This window comes from Astyanax mexicanus, chromosome 5 (genome assembly GCF_023375975.1).
Source record: "Astyanax mexicanus isolate ESR-SI-001 chromosome 5, AstMex3_surface, whole genome shotgun sequence".
NCBI classification, from domain to species: Eukaryota; Metazoa; Chordata; class Actinopteri; order Characiformes; family Acestrorhamphidae; genus Astyanax; species Astyanax mexicanus.
The window spans coordinates 12356923-12362978 of NC_064412.1; positions in this window are offsets into that span (position 1 = coordinate 12356923).

Below are 6056 nucleotides of genomic sequence, written 5' to 3' on the forward strand. Positions count from 1 at the left end.
ATTTCACACTATTTTTTATTCACACAGTCTGATTCTCTTAAATAACATTTATTAGCCTGTTGAAGCTGGTAAGTCCTTGTTGGAATTTCAGTTTATTTTTATAGAATGTTAATAAAATAGTTATTATAATTGTTCTGAAGCATTTTTGCAGTCTTTCAAGACATATGTTTATACAGACAGGTTAAGATTGTTTCTAGTTTGATGCTTTTCTCATCATTGTAATTCTTCATTGTATTTTTTTCAGTCATGATGTTACTCTTCCACAGCCCATCCCTAAACCATTTGAAGATGGACCTACTTTATCTGCATTACATTCCTGGCAGACAGACACTGTCTCTTGATTCGAAGGGTGCAGCGAATGCAATATCCTCCACAGTAAAACTCTATTTCCCAAGCTTTGTCCGCAAACGCATAGGAATGGGTTACCAGGGGCCTGGGGGCATTCTGAAACGCTCTGATTAGGATCTAATGAAGCCATCAATTAGTTTGACAAAGTTCTGGACACCTCTTACCCAAAGGCTAGAGCTGGCTTCTGTTTTATTCCACCTTTTGCTAGAGTTGCCGCCCTAAATCAGAGAAAGGAATTACAGCAGAGGCCATAAAGAGCCAATGACCAAAGAGCAGTGATTCAAGTGTCTTTTGCCTAGACAGTGTCTCCACTGAGATCAGTTCCAGGCTTTATTTGAAAGCACAACTTTTATCTCCACCTTTTAAACAACTACTGAAAACAATTACAATAATAAGTTCACTTTCATAAAAATGATTAACCAGCAGTGAAGCACAGGCGGCAGTACAGTTTCAGGGTAGTGTAGTGTAAGAGAGATGCACAGAGGATGTTGTGAAGGACACTTTTCTAGGTTTGAAATGTTTTAGCTATTCTTCTATTACTGTTAATGTAACAAAATAACACTTCATCTGTACTTTTGTGCCCTTTAGCAACACATCTTCATCATAATGTATCAAGTGTGTCCATTCCAATACCATTTAAAAGATTTCCTGGAGCAATAAATTAAAAAGAAGCAACACTTCTGAAAATGCATTTTGCCACAGGAGTGGCAAAATAAGAAGAGGGAAATTCTCCAGCACATCCAACTGTTTTTGGTTGTTACATTTAACCAAGATTTTCCACCACATTCCAAGGGCCGGGTCAGGTCGGGCTCCAGAAAATAGTCTGAGATGTAGGCATCTTTTTTGTAATTATATTTCATTTTTAAATAAAGCTCTGGTGTAATAATCACAATGTTGCTAAGTAACCAATTATGATTGTTAACGAAAATGAACCAAATAACGAAAACTGAAAGTGAAAAAACTAATTTATTTATAATCGCTGTTTTCACTCCAGCAGTTCTACAGCGGGGGGGGGGGGGGGGGCGGTGGTTGTGCCGATTCTGTTTGCGAAGCGGGAGTTGGATTCAGCAGGGAGTCGGATTCAGCGCAATAGCAGCAGTGCAGCAGCGCCTCGCGGTCAACGGTGTTAGTTGTAAGCGCTCGCGCTAGCCGCAAAATACGACAGAAGGGAGCTGCAGAATTCTGTATGGGACTAGAATATGAGCATGAGGAGATAAAAAAAAAAAACAGAAGATACAGTGTGTGAGAACCTTTACCTGTGAGTAGCTCATACACCAGAACACGCAAATCTCTCTCTCTCTCTCTCTCTTTCTCTCTCTGTGTCTCTCTCTCGCACGTGAAATCCTCCACGTTTGACTTGCAGCACTGTGTGTAGCTGTTTTTAAAATCATTTAAATGAAATAATAGTTCTATGCTTCTATGTAACAGTGTATGTTAACGTAATTCTGACCATATTTCGCTCATTCAAACAGCCTGAAAACAGCCAGTTTATGGTGCGCGTCGGGTCGGGCTCATAATGACAGTTTATGGTTCGGGTCGGTCGGGCTCAGCCAGAACGTGCACGGGCTTGGCCTGGGTCGCGTCAGATTTTTTAGGCCCGATCTAAGCTCTAGTTTAAACCATATCCATAATTTCCAACACATTAATATCCCTCCTAATGAAAGGCTACTAAAGTTGGCATACTTCCTGTGCCTTTGCTGCAGTACGTATTTTGGACCAGTTCTGATTTGGCTGTTTGGTTGATTCTGGTTCTAAAGGCATTACATTTGTTAAAGTAGATTGAGGGCTGCTTTAAAACTGGTACTGTACACTACCTGGTGCTTTTAGCTTGTGTGTAATGGTTATAATCTGTACCACATGATTTAATTATCTGACTGTGCAAACAGAAGCCTGATATTAGAACTTTTTTAAAGATAGTGTGCATGTAAAGAAGTGATTAATACAGAAAATCAAAGACTTAATAAGACTTAAATATCCAGGCATATATATACAGCATTAAATACAGCAAATATACAGCAATGTCTCTTTTTTCATTCTGATCCTATTCTCTTTTATTTTTCGTTTTTGCAATGGGAAAAAGCTTGTATTGTTTTAAATTAATGCGAAGCTTTAGGATATATATGATAATGAAGTGCATGAGATGAGATCTAAGTTTCCATTCCACTGTGCTGCTACTTTTCTATAAAATGTAATCTTACTGAAGCTCATAATTAAGTCAGTGATAATTGTGTGATAGTCAGGAGAGGGAGGTAGATAGTTTTGCACATTTGTTTAAAATCTAATTCAACTCATTTTAAGTGTTCAAGGCAAAATGTTTTGCATGTTGAATAACAGTTCTAGCGTAAAATATCTTTCATACTAAAGCAGCATTCACAGTAGCAGCACGGCAGGAGTGTGCGCTGCTCTGACCTTCAAAAGTGCAGCAAATAATGGCCTGCAATTTTCTGGAATCCTGTCACTATAGAATATGAGAACATCTAAAGTTTTTAGTAAATTGGCATAAAGGGCCAGCCGCTGAAATAATAATATGAAGTTGGGCATAGAACTAAATTAATCGCTGGACTCTTGTCCAGACTGGCCCACTCACAGACCACTACAGTTCTTTATTTTCTAAAATGAACAACATCTGCCCTTTTTAATCTTGTAACAATAGCCCATTTTAATGACCCAATTAATGTACCACGTGGCCTCATAATGTGGAACTGCGGACAGCATTATCTTCAAGTGTTCTTACCCTTTGTCAAAACATTCAATACCCAAAGAGGGTTATCTAGGCTATCTCTAATGCTGAATATATTTATTCAGTGTCCTCTGTTTAATATGGCAACTAGAGCCTCCCATGATTTTGGATCCATTTCATTACAGTGACCTTTCCAGCTGCCGACTCAGATGTGGGGCTCGTCCCTCGCCTCCAAACCAACCCAACATGCTGACCTCCAAACAGCTTTAACCATCTGCAGCATCTGAGCTTCCACTGGAGGGCCTCAGTCAACGATGGAGTTTAAATAAAAGATGCTGTAATCCAGAGAAAACGGCACATGCTGTCACAATCAGACGACATGGAATAGCTTTTAAACTGCAGTACAAAAAACCCAGGCCATACCTCCGTGGCATCCTCTCTACTCACTTTGCCTTTATGGTCTGCAAATGCATGCACATCTAAATCAAAGATGCAGGTTGTGTTCCTCCTGCAATTTACATGTTGTTTACTAGGTAGGCTTTTTCTTCTCTGCCTGATGCACGCAGTCACCGTTCGCTTCTCTTTCTGAAGCCGTCCCACCAGCACTGGCCCTCCATCTAATTGTCTGGGATTGTTTTGAAAGCGTTTGTCACCGAAGCACTGGAAGACTGAGCAGAACAAGCAGAAATTATGTCAGGTAAAGCTCCCTCTTGGCTTGCAGCACCTCAGCCAGTTTGAAATGGAGACCACTGTCGTGTCTGCTCATTGTTAGAAGAGAGTATTTTATGAATATTTCATCTCTACTGTCTCTTCCTGCCTCCCCACCCTCTGGCCTGCATACAGATTTGTAGTATGGGAGGGAGAAGGAGCCATATTTCTGAGTTGTGCGACTCTTTCCAAAATTGTTTGTGGTTACAAAAATGCCGTTATCATGAATGTTTTACCAGTATGTGCATTCGCAGCACGATACAGGTAAAACGTTATGTCTTTTTAAAGTTTTCCAGTTTGGTGAGACAACATTCATCAGAAAAAAAAAAATATGACCATTTCTTTAGTCATAAACAGTATATTGTTAGTTTTGTTGTGGACATATATGTACAGTCATGTTAAAAATGTTTATATAACACAGCCTTGTCTAATGTCCTCTCTTACAATTGATAATGTGCAAAAATATATATATATATACAACTCTGAAAAAAATACTACTTAAAAATAATGAGTTTCTTTGATTTTACCAAATTGAAAACATCTGGAATATAATCAAGAGAAATATGAATGATAACAAGCCATCAAACCAAACTGAACTGCTTGAATTTTTGCACCAGGAGTAAAGGCATAAAGTTATCCAAAAGCAGTGTGTAAGACTGGTGGAGGAGAACATGCCAAGATTTATAAAAACTGTGATTAAAAACCAGGGTTATTCCACCAAATATTGATTTCTGAACTCTTAAAATTTATGAATATGAAATTGTTTTCTTTGCATTATTTGAGGTCTGAAAGCTCTGCATCTTTTTTTTGTTATTTCAGCCATTTCTCATTTTCTGCAAACAAATGCTTTAAATGAAAATATTTTTATTTGGAATTCAAAAGGAATGTTGTCTGTAGTTTATAGAATAAAAAAACAATGTTCATTTTACTCTAACATATACCTGTAAATAGCAAAATGAGAAACTGATGTCTGTCAATTTTTTTCCAGAGCTTTATGTTCAACTTATTTTGTTATTATATATATTAACAATATATAATATAACACTATTATATATAATAACTATATTATTACATTGTTATTTTTAACAATTAGCAATGTTAAAATAAAGTTTTTTTATAGTATTTTATTTTTATTTGTTTAATTACATAAGTTCCACTTCTAAATGCTGTTCAAATGAAGTTCAGGTTTTTATATGATAAAATATGTTAAAAAAGACAAAAGTTTTAATGGGATGTTCTAACTGTTGCATATGACTGTATTTTAAGTAATAACTGCAATGGCAGTAAAAGATGGTCCTCAATGTGGCCACTGCAAAAAAAAAAAAAAAAGTTAATGCCTACTGGAATGCACAGTCTGGTCACAAGTACATTCTAGTAGGCAGGTCAGTTTTAAGCCTTTATTTATTTCTGTGATTTTCTGTATCTGTATCACTTCTGAAATGCAGTCATGTTCAAAAATGGTCTTTTTCTGAACATTTAGCATTTAAACATGGACAGTCATTCCTCAATGTCTCTCAAACTATCTAAATTACTTATTTCATACTTGCAAACTCTCCGCACTTTTATGTAGTGTTAAGTAATGTATTTTAATACTTTTCACTACTGCTCAAGAATGTGAAGGTAGAGTGTGTAGTTAATCAAAACTAGGCAGATTTGGAAACAAAAATTGTTAATTAAATTTATGTCAGACACACAACAACATACAAAACCTGATATGTTACATGCATGATATATATAAGATAATTATATTTTAACTTACATGTTCTGCCTGAGCCCGACCCGACCCACCCCACCTACTATCATTATGAGCCTTTAAACCTGACATTTTTTTAAGTAAGTAAAGTGTTAAAACTGAGCTTTTAAAAACATTTTATGGCTGTTTTAATAAGCAAAATTGGTTCAGAATGATGTTAATTAACATTGCAACACTGAAGAAGCATAGACCTGTTATTTCATTAAAAAAAATGTTTATTAAGAACAGATCTCCAAAAGATTAAAACACGAACAATGTGAACAATGATCCACAAACGTAAACATTGATAAATTAGGTTACAAGAATAATGTCTAAATTACTTTTCTCTAATATAATATAATATAAAATGGCTTAAGAAAAGAAAATAAATTCTGAACAAACATTTTTTTTTTATATTGAGATTATAGTCTGTGCAAAAACACACAAAAAAACAGTAATTAGGCTATGAACTGCACTGCAAAGTGCTGCACATCAAGTGTGCAATACAGACTGGAGAGTGCACTGTGCATCTGAGCAACTTTTATGTAAATAACTGTTTGATTTGTTACTTTGCTATATTGTGATTAT